The sequence below is a fragment of the Euprymna scolopes genome, chromosome 42 (assembly GCF_053919585.1).
Source record: "Euprymna scolopes isolate OS-2025 chromosome 42, ASM5391958v1, whole genome shotgun sequence".
Taxonomy (NCBI): Eukaryota; Metazoa; Mollusca; class Cephalopoda; order Sepiida; family Sepiolidae; genus Euprymna; species Euprymna scolopes.
Genome location: NC_136523.1, coordinates 14,252,223 through 14,272,104, shown reverse-complemented (window position 1 = coordinate 14,272,104; position 19,882 = coordinate 14,252,223). Strand labels below are relative to the sequence as shown.

At 34.4% G+C, this 19,882-nt stretch overlaps 1 protein-coding gene and 1 pseudogene across 2 annotated transcripts in view; both read left to right on the top strand.

Moving 5' to 3' along the window:
- LOC145266927 (fibroblast growth factor 18-like) overlaps positions 1-19,882 on the top strand; it is a 789,681-nt gene that overhangs the window by 242,298 nt on the left and 527,501 nt on the right. The window lies entirely within an intron of this gene.
- On the top strand, positions 400-517 carry LOC145267231 (5S ribosomal RNA; annotated as a pseudogene).

Here is a 19,882-nt window from a genome sequence, read left to right as displayed (position 1 = left end):
TCTCGTTGTAGACACCCGACAAAGTTTCAATAGAAACAGGAATCAAAAGGAGAAATATGTTGGAGGGGCGTAGTTCTGAAATCCAGTGAGATACTCCTTTCCCCTTCTTACTAACTCTTTGCCACATAACAGCTGTTGTGAGTCCATTGCTATTTTTATCGCAGGTACTCGACTTAGCTCCAATCTATGACCTCCCTAGCAATAACCACTGCTAACAATGTTCTTTGCCTAAAACTAAACAAAAATCCCATGAGTAAAATTTATTTCCTAGAACTGTCATACTATGGAACACAATACTGCAAGACTGCTTCCCAGCTGACTATAATATAATCGTTTTCAAGTCTACAGTAGACAAGTTCTTGTGCTCTTGTAACGTTATCCACGAGTTAACACGTCTCAAAATACGCCATAATCACGTTGACGCACTAATTCCCGTACGATCACTGAAGTTAAGCAACGTTGAGCCTGGTCAGTACTAAAATGGGTGACCCTTCGGGATTTCCAGGTGCTGTATTTGCTCTCTGCTTATTCCGGCGTTGTTTTCGGTCAGCTTTGGGCATTCTCTTGCCACTGGACCCAAACAGTGCCGATTCGGGAGCTGTGAGGATACGGATTACACAGCCCTTGCCTCCCAATTACACGCACAACTACCCTTACGGGAATGTGCATCGAACATTGTGCAAAAAAAAACAAAAACAAAAAAAAACAGCAGAAACTCGATTCACTTTTTTTTTTCACAAACCCTTTAGATCTAGTATTTCCAACAACGCATTTTTTCTAAATATTTAAACGGTCCATTTCCCTTTTCCGGCCACGTGTGACTTTTCATCTCTGTGGTGACGTCACTTGACACAGCCGACCTGGTCATTTCCATATCTTTACGCAGCTGCTTCTATTAGCCAAGGAATTATGCCTACTTCGGATTGTTATCTTGTGTCGCGGAAGAATCAAAATACGCATTGGATCATTTTGCCAAAAACGTTCAATTCAGGATTTACCATTTTGATATGAAGTTCAATATCCTTTTCATTTTAAGCCAATATATAATTTCCCTTACTCTATGATTTAAAATTTTAATTATCATTTTCTATGTTTATTGTATTTAGCAAATTAGGTATAAACCATTCATAATATTTGCTAATATTTTTTCCTCTGAGGAGATGGGTAAACATCGAAAACCAATAGGTTAAGGAGATATACTTATTGAAATGTATTCTTTGTCTTGCATATAATAAAAATTCTAGATTTAAAATTTAACCATTTCGCATCATAAAATTTAAATTACTAAATTACGATTTACTAACATTTCAGCCCGGCGTTGCCCGGATGTTTGGCGGTTTATGTTGAGCAAAAAAATAATAATAAAAAATAAAATAAAATAAATAAATAGCGATCAATTTTTTAAACTTTGACCCTAATTATGACCCTCTTAATATTTATTATTTGAAGCTCAAATCATATTATTAACTTATATCCATGTCCAAGGAACCTATATCTAAAATTTAAAGTGTTTAGACCCAAAATTGTCGGAGGAGTTTGGTAGAGTTCTCGAAGGTCAAATCGTTGAACTTTGACCCCTTAACAGCCAAATTTCTGGCGGAAAACAAATTACAAAGATTTTCCCAAATATATTGTATATCAAATTTCGAGTCTGTAGACTTAAAACTGACAGAGTTATTGCGTAGGGAAATGTACACAGACACACAGAGACACACACAGACACGTTAACTTTTATAGATATATACATTTGCTCTATCTGGTATATTGAACAATTTTCATTTAGCTTGGATTGTCTTTATAAAATACTAGCGGGGCGCCCGGCGTTTCCCGGGTGTTTGGAGGTGTGTATGTTGGGGAGGAGGTAGATCAAAACAAAATGGATGAAGTAATAACCCTGTTTAAAATTAAAAAAAAAAATGTTGCCCGGGTGTTTGGAGGTGTAATCCGCTCGAATGGAGGAGAGGGGATTTCAATTGCATTGTTATGATGACTGACCTTATGCATTCACGACCTGAAAGTTTCATCTCTTTATTGTCGATATTGACAGTATGAGACTTCTGTTTGTGATCGACGTGCGTCAGAAGCAAAAGTGCGTCATTGAATTCCTGTTGAAAAAAAATTGAGAATGGTTCCGAACAGCGTAAATGAGGTTCTGAATGGTGAGCAACAATGAATTCATGACTGCCTCGAGGAAGAGAGATAGTTGGAGAGTCATAGTCGCCAATGTTTGTACCAGGCAGGAAAACACTTGAATAAATGAATAAAGTGTGGTGGGGGGGTCATAAAGGTGGTAACACTATGTTCTGTTTGTGGGGAATTTGTTTTACCTGTCCTGGGACGGGTATTCTTCTTGTTCATTAACATTGCAACAACTAGACAGACGTTCTACGAAATAAAAAAAAATATTGAAAAAAAAAAATCTGTTTGAGGACATCAAGATGGCGGGTGTAATTGATTTGCTACAAGCAGTTGGTCTATCTCAAATTATTCAAATTGACATTGACAAATTAATAGTTAATTCTAACACGACATTGACAAATGGAAAAAATATATAAACGGAAGAGAAATAATAGCATGCATATCTACAAGGTGCTTTCAATAAGTTTCCAGACTTTTTTTTTTTACTATGACCACTTTTGATAGTACATACATGAAACCCTAGTCCCCTTTGAAGTAATCTCCCCCGGCTGCAATGCACTTATTGTACTACTGCAATAACTTCTGGAAGACTCCATAGAAGTTCTCTTGTCTCAGCGTGTCAATGACCCTCTTTCATCTTAATGTTCTCATAACGACAGGGCCCTGTCGGTGGGGCATTAGAATACGCCGACTGCCCCCCCCCCTGCAGAGGGTAAAAGTCCCTCAATGGGGGTCCTGAATATGACTTTAAACTATATCCAGTGGTGAGGGCCCCAGCTTGTGGGCTTTGGGGAGTGTGGAGCCACCCTTTAATTACCATTGCTCCCAGGTCCACTCAGACCCGGAGTGGTAGTACCTGTTAGGGTCCCAACTATGGGTTAAATAGAAACCGACTTGCAAAAAACAAATATATTCTATTAAAAAAATTTTCTTCAAAATCTTTGGATTCGGCATTAAATAACCCGAAAAGGGTTGATATGCCGTAAAACAAAAACAACCAACCAACCAACATAACGACAAGCTTCTAAGGTTTTCTTTGAGTTTAGGGAATAACCGAAAGTCAGAGGGAGAAAAGTCTGGGCGATAGGGAGGGCGAGGAACTGTCTTGATGCCTATCTTGGTCAAATACTCCGTGACAGGATGGAGTTGTGGATTGCTTCCTTGGGACAAACTTCACGCGTTTGTGGTTGCTTTCTGATTGGCTAATTAAATTGACCAGCACTCGGCATATCTCGGCGGTTTACAAAAGTTTCCAGTCCAGCTTTACCAGACATTTGCGAGAATCCAGTTCACAAAGCGCACTATTTCGAACATTTCCCTGTTAGTTCCATGGATTTTCAGAAAGTTCAGAGTCGACCTGGCTAAAATTTTGCATGAATCTTATGCTGATAAGGTGCAGCGAACTAAGTATTATAGTATCCCTTCGATGAACGAGTAGGGATTGATAGGGATAAATAAGTATCAGTATTTAGTGCTAAAAATAAATGATGTATAATGGAAAAAAGGAAGACAGAGAGAAATGAAAATAAATAAACGATATAAATAAAGAAGAATAAGAAAAAAAGAGATAATAAATGTACAATTGTGAATTGCTTAGGACCTCTTATGATAAAATTAATGAAAGAAAAGGAAAACAGAGAGAGAGAGAGGGAGAGAGAGAGGGCGAGAGAGGTGTAAATAAATAAATGATATAAATAAAGAAGAAAAGATAAAGAGAAAATAAAAGCATGAAGAAAGCTTCTTTCTTAGAACTGCACGCCTGTGGAACTGACTTCCATTTGCCTGTTTTCCAGCTGACTACAATATGGTTGTCTTCAAGTCCAACGTAAACAAATTCTTGATGAGCTGTTCCACTTAAGTTAACAAATTTACCGAACTTCCATCACTAATGACTACTATATTGTCCAATTGACTAGTGTACACTCTTTAACACTTATCCTCGAGTGGCCTCTGCTCCTTGATAAGTGGTGATGCCTATGAAAAAAAAAACCCACCAAACAACTGTGAATTACTTAGGACCTATTAGGATAAAGTGAATAAAAAAGAACAGGCAAACAGAAGGAGTAAGAAAGTGATGTCAATAAATAAATGACATAAATAAAGAAGAAAATAAATCAGGAGAATAATAAAAGGATTACATACTGTAAATAAATTGCGGGAAAGCGTGAAAGTTAAACATAGATAAATAAGTTATTTAAATCTAGAAGAAAAAAAGAGATAAAATGAAAAAAAAGAGCACCTAGATGACGCAAAAGGAAGAAAACAGCAAGAGTTGGAAGAAAGTTAAGAAGGTGACATAAATAAATAAATTACGTAAATAAAGAAGAAAATGAGAGTAAGAAGACGTAAACAAAGAAGAAACTTAAATAAAAAAAAGAAAAAATGAAGAAAAAAATATGTAAGAATTTACTGTATGCCACCGGTGACCGAACGAGTCAAAGGTCATCGTCTTGTACAAAAGACAAATTCACTTGAAGACACCCAAGTCGATAATGTAATTCCAGCATTCAGTTGGTCCGTCTTGAATAATTCAAACATGTTATTGATATTGGCAAATAAAAAGCAGATACACGACGCTTATTAATGGGGGGGGGTGACAAGAATACGCAGCTTCACACACGCACACACACCCGCAACACGCACACACACACGAGCACACACACGCGCACACACCTACGCACACACACACACACACACACACACACACACACACACACACACACACACACACGTATCTATTTTAAATATCTACTAATAGCTAAACACCATCAACTATGCGTACGTAATTTCTACAGCTAAACTCGATCTAAGAGGGCTATCGTCAGCAACCGCCGACAAGCTTTTAAATCAATTCTATTTATGTGTTGAGCGGGAGGGTAACTATAATTCATCGTCATATGTTACATCGACCGAAACGTAGTGAAAATACCACTCACGATTAGAACAGTAGTACAAACGGCGCTATAATGCCACGTAAAGTAACATGTTTACGCTGTATGTGTAGAAGAGAGAGAAGATCATTTATACGAAACTAGCGGGGGTATCCGACGCTGCCCGGGTGTTTGTAGGAGGTGTAGTCAGGAACTCCGAAAAAATGGTAGTAGCGGGGGAGAGAGGTGTTGTTAGAAATAAAAGCAAGTGGTAATAGCCAGGCAGGCAGGTTCGAACCTGTAACGAGGAGGAAGGAGGAAAAAAAAAAAGTAACGTCATGGTCGATGCGTCCATAGTGCAAGCGGAAGTCGAGAGCGTTGAAATTTAGCGTAGTCAATCAAATGGAGACGATGACTTGTGAAAATATCGATAAAAAAAAAAAAAAAAAAAAATCCAAATAAACTACCCGTCCTTGTATAAATCTGCTCAGTTGAGGTGACGGAATTAATGTTTTTTTTGGACGATTTTTCGTTATTTATCGCCAGAGGGATCGAACTATTGTTGAATAGCACAGTGGTTTTGCTTTATGAGTTTTACTTTTATAATTTTTCAATTTTCGAATTGTCATTCTCATTTCTAGGTCGAATCTCTGCAAGGAAGTTCGATAGTCGTCTTCGTCCATCTGTTTTTTTTCTTTTGGTTGTTTTTTTGCAAGTACTTTCAACTGAGTTTCATCAGTCGTTTTCAGCCAGTTTTTGATTACTTGCAAAAAAAAAAAAAAAAAATTAATGAAAAAAAACAAAAAAACAAAAACAAAACAGATGGACGAAGACGATTTTGAAACTTTTCTTGCACAGATTCGACCGAAAAATAAAAACGAAAATTCGAAAAATTACAAAAAAGCTCATTAAGCAAAAACACTCTATGTTATTCAATCATACCTGTCTAAGTGATATATATATATATATATATATATATATATATATATATATATATATATATATATATATATATATATATATATATATATATATATATGCGAGTGTAGATTTAATACACACTCGAGGGGAAATATTTACAGCAATGACAATGATTCGTGGTCCGATAGTTAGAGCTATCGACTGCCAACGCGACAGTTGTAGGTTCGATCCACGGCTGAGGAAAGGTGCATGTCTAGCCGCACTGATGAGTTGTGATACAACGAAACAGTACTGTATGTGATGACATATATATATATATATATATATATATATATATATATATATATGCATGGACATCAGAAAAGAAAAACAGTTAAACACAGGAAGAAATAAAAATCAAACGGAAGATTTTACCAGTTTTTTTCTAATCCACGAAATCTTCAAAAATAGTAAAACTTTGGCATGTGGGGTCCTCTCTAGCGACGGGGGTGGAATTATGCTGTTCGCAGGGTCGGTTAGGGTTAGAGTTGGGGTTGTATTTTCGTTGAAGAGGTACGCGCACAATAAACTCTATCGGAGTGCATTTCGTGTAATCAATAATTTATGTATAAATATCATTGGCTTTTATAAAAGAACCGAGGATAACTTACAAGGTGCCTTCAATAAGTTTCCAGACTTTTTTTTTATACAGGCATTTAAAATCGTTGTAGACACTTGAAAATTCAGTATGTTATTGGTATACATCTTATGAGATGACTGACCAATATTCATAATTTCAGGTTCAAATGAACAGCTGCAGCAGGAGTTGGAATACACTCTACTACAGACCTGACTGTCACAGTTGGTGAATTTCAGAAATGCAATCTGGACGTGAGGACACTTTAGAATAACGATATGCAATAAAATTCTGTTTTAAACTTGGAAAAATGCAACAGAATCGTATGGAAGGCTTCAGACTGCTTTTCTGACACGCACACACACGCAACACGCACACACACACACGAGCACACACACGCGCACACACCTACGCACGCACACGCACACGCACGCACACACACACACACACACACACGAGCACACACACACACACACACACACACACACACACACACACACGAGCACACACACACACACACACACACACACACACACACACACACACACACACACACACACACACACACACACACACACACACACGTATCTATTTTAAATATCTACACTGGACCGTCTTGGTTTTACTTTTAAAAGAATTGATTTTTAAAAAGTCACTCTGTCAACACATAATGCAGAACGTTTACCAGATAGAAAAGTTGGAAAAAGGCTAAACACCATCAAATATGCATGAATCGAGCATCAGTTTTTGAGTGGCATAAGAGATTCAAGGAAGGCAGAGTGTCTGTGAGGGACGACGAGAGGTTTTGACGGAGTAAGAAAGTCAGAACACTAGAGTGGATTAGCAAAATAAAGAATTTCATAGATAAAGACCGTCGTGTGTCTATAGAGAAGATAAGTGTGCAGGTGATGTTAGTGTGGGAACTGTCCACACGTTTATTTGCGAAGTATTGAAGATGATTTGCGTGAAATTTGTCTCAAGGATGCAGTCCACAGCCCCACCTTTGTCACAGGCTACAAGCCAGTTTTTCATTCTCCCTATATTCCAGATCTTATTTCCGGTGACTTTTGATTATTTCCTAAGCTCAAAGAAAACCTTAGAAGCTGTCGTTATGAGACAATTGAGTAGATTAAAGAGGCTGTGACGAGGGCCATTGATATGCTCATACAAGAGGACTTCCATCAGTTGTTGGAACGGTACAAGTGTATTGCAGCCGGAGGAGATTACTTCGAAGGGAACTAGAGTTTCATGTGCGTACTATCAATAAAAGTGCTCATACGAAAAATATCTGGAATCTTATTGAAGACATTTTGTACAAACGAAATTATTAGTTACGGTGTCCAGGTGCACTACAGCGCTTCATAAGTTCAAAGTGAGAGAGAGAAGAAGAAAGTAAGAGAAAGAGAGAGAGAGAGAGAAAGAGAGAAAGAGAGTGAGAACGAGAGCGAGAGAGAAAGAGAAGGGAGAGAGATAGAAACAGAAAGATGATGAGAGAGAAAGAGAGAGAGAGAGAGAAAGAGAGGGAAGGGAGATAGAAACAGAAAGATGACGAGAGAGAATGAGAGAGAGAGAGAGAGAGAGAGAGAGAGAGAGAGAGAGAGAGAGAGAGAGAGAGAGAGAGAGAGAGAGAGAGAGAGGAGGGTATGGAAACATTGTCGCTAAACTTTTCCCGCGATTCGGATGACATTCGACTCTCGAACAGACTAAGGTCACACCCATACGTTGACCTTGTTTTAAAAAATATCTGCAAGAGGGTTGTGTACGTGTGACACCGTGTGTGTGTGTGTGTGTGTGTGTGTGTGCATATGTGTGTTTCCCTGTGGATGTATGTATATGCAAGTATGGTATATATTTACAGTAAGCCCGTCTCCTTAATACGTTTTCGAACAAAATTACCGGTGCAAGCAACACGCGTAAAAAGATAAACATAGAATGGAATCTATCTATCTATCTATCTATCTATCTATCTATCTATCTATCTATCTATCTATCTATCTATCTATTATACAAAAAGAACGTCTCTGTGTGTGTGTATGTGTGTGTATGTGTGTGAGTGTGTGAGTGTGTGTGTGTTCGTTCCCTATGGACTACTAAACGACTGAACCGATTTTTATGAAATTTCACACAAATGTATTTTATATCTCTGGCAGCGTTCTTAAATAGGGGTTGTATCGGAATGTCTTCGATAAGTATCGATAATTGAAATAATCTGATGAAAGAAGAAACATGAGATTCTGACCAAAGTTAAAACCTTATACAGCCTAACATCGCAAGTGAATTTGAGAAGTTTTGTTACCGCACAAGCATATAAAATCAACAGTGGGTTCTCTGATATGATAGGGGCGCGTACGAAATCAATGTTTGCGTTTAAAGCACAATTGCACTTGACCTTTTCATTTTAAACTTTAATTTAAGCCATTATCATCGCACAAGCAGAAAGACCAAGCATATAAAATTACCAGTAGGTTCTTTGATATGACAGAGGCGCGTTTGAAATGAATGTTTCTGTTTAGAGCACAACTGAACCATGATACTTGACTTTGCCTTTTAAATTTAAATTCAAGTCGCTATATATAAAATAACTTTATAAATTCAGCTATAAGTTCTCAACAGTGCAATGTAGACTACAATCTAAGAGGTATGTGAAGCTTCGTTCCTCAACAAGATTTGGCAATCAATCAATTCGACTGAAATATGGGCAATTACACCGGTTTTGACAACAACAAAAATATGTAAGGGTGCAACATTCGTTGATCATCATTACAACTGGGCAACGTCGGGTCTCCCTGATGGTTAGGAAATGATAAACAGACTTCCGCCAGCGTATTAAGCGATGCTGTTTGTATAAACAAATGGAGCTTGGGCGTTTGGGCATTGTTAATTCACACGCATAGCATAACGGTTAGAAGCGCCGAGTGTCGTCTAGACGGTCGAGTTTCAATCCTAGCTTGAGACAGTTGCTTGTTTAGCTCCACCGATAGCTGTAATACAGCGAAACAGTAGTGTATTTATTTATATTTTCATTTACAGAAAGTTTAGATGAGATATGTCATCGGTACCGTCGGTTTCTAACTTGATAAGGGACCGTTTTAGATAACCTTATCAAACTCTCTTCAACCGAGTCTCATCTCTTATATATATATATGTAAAATGGGTAAAGAAATTCCAACGAGAGAAAGATGAAATGAACTACGAAAATTTTCTTTTACATTTTAAACACATCTTGAGTATATTCTAAATATTTCACATTTTATATACTTTCTGAAGAGGACGCTTGACAGAACGTCTGAAGCGCGTTAAAAACGATTTCAATGATTTAAAAAAATTATTACAATAATCTAAACATAATTTTCAATGAAAAACCAAAACACGGGATAATAAGATAATGTTAAAAAATACACATTGTTGGTGACCCCGCCCTTATATATATATATATATATATATATATATATATATATATATATATATATATATATATATATACAGGGTGACCCCCCAAAACGGGCTCCAACTGTGATTGGCCCCGTTTCTTAGTGTTTTGTCCGAATGAAATGAAAATTTGGTCATAAGTAGTTTAATATATTCAAAACATCACATCAATACACTGAGGCCTTTGGCCTTTTTTCTCCGTTCTACAGCATATGTTCTAGATGGCCTCCATTTAGCTTTTGTTTTTGTTGGGGGAGGGTCACCCTGTATATGACTAAATATATATAGGTGTGTATATATATATATATGTATATTCTAGATTGCCTCCATTTAGCTTTTGCTTTTTTTTTGGTCACCCTATATATATATATATATATACATATATATATATATATATATATATATATATATATATATGTAAATAAATCTCGTTCAGTATATATATATATATATATATATATATATATATATATATATATATATATATATATATATATATATAATCACCAAATCTCTCTTGTTCGTTCTTATAATCACCAAATCTCTCTTGTTCGTTCTTACGCTATCCTTATTCTTTCTCTATTTCTCGGAAGTTCTCATTTTCTATTTCTTTATCTCTACATGATCGCCTGGCCTCTTATAGGGATGACCATGATGTATTTTTTTAAAAAAACTTCATTTCGTTCTCACTTCTAACTTCTTTCTTTCTCTTTTTCTATCTTCACCCGCTCTTCTTGTTTGTATGGACCGTAAATGTCACAATATCACTGTCCCTCTCTTCCTCTCTTTCTTTCTCTCGTTCTACTTTTCTCTCACTTACTTCCCCTTTCCCTCTTTCTTGTTGCGTTATCGCCCGGGTTATTATCATACTTCCGGTCGTTTTAACTTCCATCTTGTTTTAATCTTTTCTTTCTATCTAGTTTCCATTTCTGTAACTCTTTTCTAATTTGCACGTTTCCAGACTCTTTTTTGTACGAGCATTTAAAATTGTCGTAGACTCTTGAAAATTCAGTATGGTATTTCTACACATCTAATAAGATGACTGACCAATTTTTATGATTCCAGGTTCAAATGAACAGCTACAGTAGGGATTGGAATACATCCTACTAAAGCCTGATTGCCACAGCTCGTAAATATCAAAAATGCAATCTGGACGTGAGGACACTTTAGAATAAACGATATGCAATGGAATTCTGTCTAAAACGTAGAAAAAATGCTACAGAAACATGTGGAATGATTTAGACTGCTTTTGGACTATCTTGCATGAATCGAGCATTAGTTTTTTAGTGGCATAAGAGATTCAAGAGTCAGGGAGTCTGTGAGAGATGATGAGAGGTGTAGGAGGAGTAAGTACGCCAGAACACTTGGTTGGCCAAATAAAAAATTTAATGGATAAGAACCGTTGTATGTCTACAGAGACAATAAGTGCATAGTTTGATGCCAGTGTGGGAACTGTACACACAATTATTCGCCAGGAACTAAAGATGTAGAAGATTTGCGTGAAGTTTCTCCCAAGTGTGCAAACTCTTTGTCACAGACTATTTGACCAAGATGGACATCAAGACAGTTCCTCACTCTTCCTATGTTACATAGCGTTATCATTGAAGTTCTCACTAGGGTTATCATAGAGGGGCACCAAATTGACGTTTGGTGTATAACATAAAAGGATTCCGTGTGCGTATGATTGTCTCTAATATAAAGGGTTGTGTGTTTGATTATCATAAAGGGAATCGTGTGTGTGTGACATGTATTTTCAGAACCTACCTCTGCTTCTTCGATGTTGGACCATCTGGAAATTTCTCATCCTGGAGGGAGACTTGATACCTGCTTTTGGATGAAGATTCAATCACTCCAAGACAAGGAATTAGTTTTATAGTTTTTATTTCACTTTCTCCAGATGTCCTGCAGGAGGTGGAAGTGAAATCGGCCTGTGTGGGTTCTTCTTCTACACACGTCAGCGTTCGTCTCCCCCCTCCCCAGTGAAGAGGGGGAGAACGGGAAGCCGTCCGTCTTCTTCAAAGCCCAAATCCAGTCTCACAGATCTAGCCAATCTGACCACGTCACTCATACGTAATCTGGTCAGCTGACCCTCGGTTCTGGTAAACGTGTCTACACTCCCACTCCACGTTTACTCACCCCTCTCTCTCTCTCTCTTTCTCTCTCTCTCAATCCATTGTGTAACACCTATAAGCCCAGACCTTGCGCCCTGTGACTTTTGGTTATTCTCTGAACTCAAGGAAAACATAACAGGTTGTCGTTCTGAGACAATTGAGGAGATGAAAGAGGCTGTGACAAAGGGTCATTGACACGCCCACTCAAGATGATACACATGAGGCCTTCCGAAGTTGTTGCAACGGTACAAGTGCATTGCAGCCAGAGGAGATTACTTCGAAGGGGACTAGAGTTTTATGTGTGTACTACCAGGCTGCGAACTTATTGAAGGCTCCTTGTACACACACACACACACACACACACACACACACACACACACACACACACACACACACACACACATATATATATGCTGTGTGTGTGTGTGTGTGTGTACATGGCGTTCCAAAATTAATGCTTCCAGAATGAAAGTTTCGATTTCTCTGTTTCAGATATTGACGGTGTTAGACTCATAATTATCTACTCCTTTTGATAGACGTACACCCAAATCAGGTATCCGTCATTGAATTCCATTTAGAAATTATGTGACTATGTAGAAAAATCAATTTTGGAGCACAAATAGCTATATATGCAGGGTCTTTAGAAAATACCTTATTGTGGATTTTTCTGATTTTATACAGCGACATAGCTAGCAAAAAAAAAAAAAATGCATTCCTTTCCTAAAGTATTAAAGGACTGAAAGGAATTTAGACTCTCTTACAAGGGAATCAACACTTATCAAGGCACGAAGGTAACTCGAGGACAAGGGTTTATGCATATAAGGTGGTTAGTAAGACAGCAGCGTAATGTTTATTAGCGGTGTGAAAAATCTTGTTTACATTGACCTTGAAATAGTAATAGTTCATTGGGAAGCAGACTCGCGAGATCGAGTTCCATAGGCGAATAGTTCTAGGAAATAAGCAGTATTCGTGAGTGTTTAGATTTAAGCACAGATAAAAAGTGGGGGGGGAGGTTGTTGATAGTGTTTGTAGCTAGACGAGTGCATGTTGTGGACGTTTTGCATAAGGGGTGGCATAGATTGGAGCTTAGTGTAGTACTCGCTCTTAAAATCTGGGATAAGTTAATGTGGAGGTACTCCCCCTTTTTAACCGGCGGGTGGCCCCATTAACCGTGTTTCTTGTGTGAGATTCCTGTCAGTCCACCCTACAAATTTATGAAAAAAAAAAAAACAAACAAAAAGAAAACAACAACAAAAAAAACTTTTTTTTTTTTTTTTATAAAAATGAAACAAAAAACGATGTCGGACGTTTTGATAAGCCAGGCATGAGGACATTGTCGTTAAGCCCCTAGTGTGGAAAAAAGTCGCGATCGAATGCTTATCCTGATCGTGAGCTCCACAAAACGAATCCGCCACCCGAATCGGAAGTCCGTCACATTAAATCCATTTATCAAACACATATCTACCCGTATATATTAATGAACCGTGCCGTTGGGTAGCTTTTAAGAAATGTTTTCTTGTATAGAAAAGGAAATGTATGATCCATCTAGCCGGTTGCCTGAGAAACGACTTACGGGTAGCTGGAGCCGTTTGTTAAGTCATTAAACCGGGTGCGATTTCGATCTAAAACGTGTACCAGCATTTCCTGGATGGATACGCGCGAAATATTCTCCCATTATTCCCTAACCTCTTCTCTCTCTCTCTCACTCACTCACTCTCTCTCTCTCTCTCTCTCTCTCTCTCTCTCTCTCTCTCTCCCTCTTATATATATATATGTATATATGTTAAAAATATTTTTTATATATATATTAATATATATTTTATATATAGATATATATATATATATTAAAATTTGTTATGTAGTTTTAAAGGTTAAAAACATTTCCAAAACTATATATATATATATATATATATATATATATATATATATATATATATATAGTGTTCGAAGATTTTTTAACCTTTAAAAGTATATAAAAAACTTTTTGAATTTTTATATTTTTTAAAACATTCGTTAGAAAACTATTTAGTCAGTCATTTAATCACCTGCAATCACTGCATCAACTTGCTCTCTCGAATTCACAATAATAATAAATACGAAATCCGTATGAATTAAAATATATTTAATTATATTTTATGACGGGGCAACATCGGACACCCTGCTGGTGGATATATATATATATATATATATATATATATATATATATATATATATATATATATATAAGTGAACGTTTCTGTGGGGAGAGACACACAGATATTGCGTGGGGAGATGTACACAGACACACAGACAGACAGACGTCTGTCTGTGTGTCTGTGTACATCTCCCCACGCAATTTTGTAGTCTACAGACTCGAAATTTGATATACAGTGTACTCAGATTTTGAAAAATCTATGTGATCGGTTTTCGGCCAGAAATTTGAGTGTTAAGGGGTCCAAGTTCGACGATTTGACCTTTGAGAACTCTACCAAATTCCTCAGACAATTTTGGGTCCAAACACTTGAAATTTTAGATATAGGTTCCTTGGACATGGATCTAACTTAATTTGAGCCCAAAACAATAAATGTGAAGGAGGGGGTCATAATAGGAGTCAAAGTTAAAAAAAATTGATCGTGTTTTTTTAAAAAATTTTTTTTTTCTCAGCATACACCCCCAAACACCCGGGCAACGCCGGGCTGAAATGCTAGTATATATATATATATATATATATATATATATATATATATATATATATTAAAGAGTTCCTACCTAAAATAAAAATCCATTATTCATTGAACTTTTGAATAGTCAAGTCGCTGCCTGATGATATCTGTTGTTTGATTGAAACAAGTGGCTATTTGTAGTAGCGGGATGTGAGCATGTTTATATAACAATAAACAAGTATTATCAGCTCTTTTTATTGAGCACTATCTAACAACCTCGTTGAATTCATTAGTCCATTACTTTTGAATATAAAAAAACCCGAGTATATATATATATATATATGTATATATATATATATATATATATATATATATATACTTATATATATATATACATATATATACATATATATACATATATATATATTTATATGTATATATATATACATATATATATATACATATATATATACATATATATACACACACACACATATATATATATATATATATATATATATATATATATATATATATATATATATATATATATATATATATTTGCAAACTGTTCCACACATAAATCTAGATAGGTTCCTATTTTACAGGGAGGACAAATCAAGCACAATAAGCTAGGGAAGGGACATTTATAAAGTGGGGTCCGGGGGACGAGGATATAGGTTAAGGGCTGTTAATCTTTAAATAAAAATGTATTTACCTCGTTGTAATTCGTATTCAAATGGCTTCTTTTTTCCGGTCACTGATTTTCAAAAGTAAGAAAGGAAAAAAAATTGTCAATAATGAACAATTTGATTATACTACAAACATTAGGTTGGCAAAGAAACAATTTTGGGTTTTGACCTCAAACTTGAAATACACATTAATCAGTTTTAACTAAACTGGTTTAGTCGACGTACAAGTCGATATATACATACTAGTGTTGGGACGATTGTTCGGAATCTTAATCGGGAAGCGAAAAACTCGGAGCTTTTTGGGGTATCGGAATCGGAAAAATTTGAGCCCATTTTCCGATGCCAAAACCGATTTCTTATATTATCTTTCTTTTAATTTGATTTTGGTTTAAGAAACCTCTTCCACTGCTTGTAGTAGTAATAGAATAATAAATATTTATTGATTTTAAACTTCCAGTAAGACTAAAATCCCTAGACCATCCCCTCACACAAATTTATTTTTACGTTTGAGAAAATATAGGCAAATTTAATCCGTGTTTTTCTGCGGTAATCGGGACAAGACAATTTTATAGTTACATATTTAGAGATTTCGAAAGAATCGGAATTGGAATCGGTAATTGTATCGGAATCGGGAGTTTAGTACGGAATCGATAATTGTTTCGGAATCGGGGAAAATATTTGAATCGTCCCATCACTAATATATATATAATTTTTATTTAAATAAGACACAAACATACAATGCAGGTGTAATTATATACAAAAACTAAAATTTATACACATACCAAGCTTTAATAAATGGAGGTTTACATTGCTAACTTACTGTATATAACAATATACACATAATTATGTATGTGCATATAATAATGTACACATAATTGTGTATGTGTATACAATAATGTACACATAATCATGTATGTGTATATAATAATGTACACATAATTATCTATGTGTATATAATAATGTACACATAATTATGTATGTGTATATAATAATGTACACATAATTATGTATGTGTATATAATAATGTACACATAATAATGCATGTGTATATAACAATATACACATAATTATGTATGCGTATATAATAATGTACACATAATTATGTATGTGTACATAATAATGTACACATAATTATGCATGTGTATATAACAATATACACATAATTATGTATGTGTATATAATAATGTACACATAATCATGTATGTGTATATAATAATGTACACATAATTATGTATGTGTATATAACAATATACACATAATTATGTATGTGTATATAATAATGTACACATAATCATGTATGTGTATATAATCATGTACACATAATTATGTATGTGTATATAATAATGTACACAAAATTATGTATGTGTATATAATAATGTACACATAATTATGTATGTGTACATAATAATGTACACATAATTATGTATGTGTATATAATAATGTACACATAATTATGTATGTGTATATAATAATGTACACATAATTATGTATGTGTATATAATCATGTACACATAATTATGTATGTGTATATAATAATATACACATAATTATGTATGTGTACATAATAATGTACACAAAATTATGTATGTGTTTATAATAATGTACACATAATTATGTATGTGTACATAGTAATGTACACATAATTATGTATGTGTATATAATAATGTACACATAATTATGTATGTGTATATAATAATGTACACATAATTATGTATGTGTACATAATAATGTACACATAATTATGCATGTGTATATAACAATATACACATAATTATGTATGTGTATATAATAATGTACACATAATTATGTATGTGTATATAATAATGTACACATAATTATGTATGTGTATATAATAATGTACACATAATTATGTATGTGTATATAATAATGTACACATAATTATGTATGTGTATATAATAATGTACACATAATTATGTATGTGTATATAATAATGTACACATAATTATGTATGTGTATATAATAATGTACACGTAATTATGTATGTGTATATAATAATGTACACAAAATTATGTATGTGTACATAATAATGTACACATAATTATGCATGTGTATATAATAATGTACACATAATTATGTATGTGTATATAATAATGTACACATAATTATGCATGTGTATATAACAATATACACATAATTATGTATGTGTATATAATAATGTACACAAAATTATGTATGTGTATATAATAATGTACACATAATTATGTATGTGTATATAATAATGTACACATAAATATGTATGTGTATATAATAATGTACACATAGTTATGTATATGTATATAATAATGTACACATAATTATGTATGTGTATATAATAATGTACACATAGTTATGTATGTGTATATAATCATATACACATACATAATCATATAAATTAAGGTATATACACATACCTCTATATAAAGTTATATACCTACATATGTATGCGATAATATGTTACAACACATTCATGAGCATGTTATATGACACACAATATTATGATACTGCTTCATAGCTGACTATTACCTGGTTGTTTTCAAGTCTAATGACTACAAGTTAAGCTGTCCTCTAAAATAATTAAACCTCAGAAAGATCCGCCATTACGGATCGTCACGGTTTTTTCTCACCGTCTGCCTGACACCCATTAACGCTTATTCCTCAGCGATCTTTGGGCTTTGATAAACTTCTTCCCTCCCCTATTTTTTTTTTTTGCTGATGAAGAGATTATATTCCGAGACAAAACCTTTGTCAATTATTGTCTATATTTATTGCCAATTATGATAAAATGGACATCGTCTCCGAAACGATCGTACACTCGAGATGATTTTGTTTGTTTTTTTCCTTTTGAAGCTAACTTTTGATTCACAATTACTGATGTTTTTACTCAGTATATATATATATATATATATATATATATATATATAGGCATACACAAATATATATATAATATACATATAATATATATATATAATATATATATATATATAGATATATAATTTATATATATTATATATCTCCTTTTTCATTTTAATTCAATTTAATATATATATATATATATATATATATATATATATATATACGAAATGTCTTGAATAATAATTTTTCAGTCTTTTTTTTGTATATGCGCTTAAAATTATCGTAGATTCTTGAAAATTCAGTATGTTATTGCTATACATCTTACGATTTTTTATGATTTTAGGTTCAAATGAACAGCTACAACAGGAATTGGAATACACACCACAAAAGCCTGATTGTCACAACTTTCAAAAATGCAATACTTATATATATCCATATATCTATAAAAGTGAAAGTGTGTGTGTGTCTGTGTGTGTACATTTCCTTACACAATAACTCTGTCAATTTTTAGTCTACAGACTCAAAATTTGATATACAGGGTACTGAGATTTGGAAAAATCTATCTGATCGGTTTTCGGCCAGAAATTTGGTGATTAAGGGGTCAAAGTTAAACAATTTTACCCCTGAGAACTCTACCAAACTCCTTCGACAATTTTGGGTGTACACGCTTGAAATTTTAGATAAAGGTTCCTTCGACATGGATCTAACTTAATATCTTGATTTGAGCCCCAAACAATAAATTTTAAGGGGTCATAATAAGGGTCAACCAAATTACTCATATACCTTCTGGTCTAAACATTTGAAATTTTACATAAAGGGTATTCAGAGATAGGGCAAGATTTTTAATCGGTTTGGGTCGAAAATTTCAGCTACCAATATATAAATTTATGTATATATCTTTGCATGTTTGCCTAAAACTTTCGACACCTGCGACGGATTTTCACAAAATTACTATTGTTGTAAAGCTCGACCTTCTAGACGACAAATACCGAAAAATTGACTAAAACAATTAATTCTTCACCCTCAACTGGGCACTTTTCTACAGGGAGGGGTTGCTTTTTTCGCCGATATTTTCGAAATTCTTCTCATCTTTTCGATTGTCTAGCCTTAATTTAAACTTACGTCACTTCCGGTTTGACGGTGGTCATAACAGCATAGACATCACGTTTTTTTCACGTTCTTTTCCTCCTTCGCAGTACGGGTTCGAGGCTGCCTTCCTACTACCACTGTTTTTTTTATTTAACACACACCTCCACCCCCCCGGGCAACGCCGGGCTGAAATGCGAGTATGTATATATATATATATATATATATATATATATATATATATATATATATATATATATATATATATATACAGGGTGACCCGATAAAACGAACCCCAACTCTAATTCGGCACCGTTTCTTAGTGTTTTGTCCGAATGAAATGAAACTTTGGACATAACTAGTTTATTATATTCAAAACATCACATCAAAACACTAGGGTCTTTGGCGTTTTTATCCATTTTACAGCGTACGTTCTTGATGGCCTCCATTTAGTTTTCGTTTTTTTGGGTCACCCTATATATATATATATATATATATATATATATATATATATATATATATA